This window comes from Pelobates fuscus, chromosome 6, assembly GCF_036172605.1.
Source record: "Pelobates fuscus isolate aPelFus1 chromosome 6, aPelFus1.pri, whole genome shotgun sequence".
Taxonomy (NCBI): Eukaryota; Metazoa; Chordata; class Amphibia; order Anura; family Pelobatidae; genus Pelobates; species Pelobates fuscus.
Window position 1 is genome coordinate 53,231,582 of NC_086322.1, and position 1,593 is coordinate 53,233,174.

A 1,593-nucleotide genomic window follows, 5' to 3' on the forward strand; every position below is an offset into this window, starting at 1 on the left:
CAGATCCTAACTCCATGCAGGTAGAAGTCACCCTCCTCTCAGAAACTAACTCCATCCAGGTAGAAGCCATACTGTGCCACCCTGCATTTAGATCCTAACTCCATCCAGGTAGAAGCCAGGCTCTGCCACCCTCCTCTCAGATCCTAACTGCATCCAGGTAGAAGCCAGACTGTGCCACCCTGCTCTCAGATCATAACTGCAACCTGGTAGAAGCCAGACTGTGCCACCCTCATCTCAGATCCTTACTCCATACAGGTAGAAGCCAGGCTGTGCCACCCTCCTCTCAGATCCTTACTCCATCCAGGTAGAAGCCAGGCTGTGCCACCCTCCTCTCAGATCCTCACTCCATCCAGGTAGAAGCCAAGCCAGGCTCTGCCACCCTCCTCTCAGATCCTAACTCCATCCAGGTAGAAGCCAGGCTGTGCCACCCTCCTCTCAGATCCTCACTCCATCCAGGTAGAAGCCAAGCCAGGCTCTGCCACCCTCCTCTCAGATCCTAACTCCATCCAGGTAGAAGTCAGACTGTGCCACCCTGCATTTAGATCCTAACTCCATCCAGGTAGAAGCCAGGCTGTGCCACCCTCCTCTCAGATCCCAACTCCATCCAGGTAGAAGTCACGCTCCTCTCAGATCCTAACTGCATCCAGGTAGAAGTCAGACTGTGCCACCCTGCATTTAGATCCTAACTCCATCCAGGCAGTGCCACCCTCCTCTCAGATCCTAACTCCATCCAGGTAGAAGTCAGACTGTGCCACCCTGCATTTAGATCCTAACTCCATCCAGGTAGAAGCCAGGCTCTGCCACCCTCCTCTCAGATCCCAACTCCATCCAGGTAGAAGTCACGCTCCTCTCAAATCCTAACTGCATCCAGGTAGAAGCCAGACTGTGCCACCCTCCTCTCAGATCCTAACTCCATCCAGGTAGAAGCCAGCCAGGCTCCTTCCAGAATCCCCCTTTCAATTCCAGGCAGCTGTCAGACCTGCCATCCTCCTTCAAACCTATAAAATTCCATCTTGGCAGCAGACAGCCTGTGCCATCCTCACCTTGTATCTTTAGTCCTGCTTTAAATCCTATTCCCAGGCTATACTGCTTCATTCACCGTGTTAGGACTCCTATTTAATTCATTCACCTTGTTAGGACTCCCGTTTAATTCATTCACCTTGTTAGGACTCCTATTTAATTCATTCACCTTGTTAGGACTCGTTTATTTCATTCACCTTGTTAGGCTCCTGTTTAATTCATTCACCTTGTTAGGACTCCTGTTTAATTCATTCACCTTGTTAAGACTTGTTCATTTCCCCCTCCCGCTTCTGTTTCCTTCCTGTATTTGCTCATGTCTATATTGTGTTGCATGTATAATGTTCATATTTCCCTCGCCCATAGATTGAGATTGAAACTGGAAATTGTATTAAAGGGAAACTCCAGTGCCAGGAAAACAATCAGTTTTCCTGGCACTGGAGGTACCCTCTCCCTCCCACCCCCCAATCCCCGGTTACTGAAGGGGTGAGAACCCCTTCAGTCATTTACCTGAGGCAGCGACGATGTCCCTCGTCGCTGTCTCCTCCTCCGCGCCGCTCTTCCTACTGATTCCGT

The 1,593-nt window shown here is 50.6% G+C and overlaps 1 long non-coding RNA gene across 1 annotated transcript; it reads left to right on the plus strand.

Moving 5' to 3' along the window:
• The first annotated feature begins 380 nt into the window (after positions 1 to 380).
• On the plus strand, positions 381 to 989 carry LOC134615347 (uncharacterized). The gene is made up of 3 exons (XR_010091290.1): positions 381 to 456; positions 560 to 608; positions 872 to 989. It is a non-coding gene; the product is annotated as an uncharacterized LOC134615347 (long non-coding RNA).
• Positions 990 to 1,593: the final 604 nt, after the last annotated feature.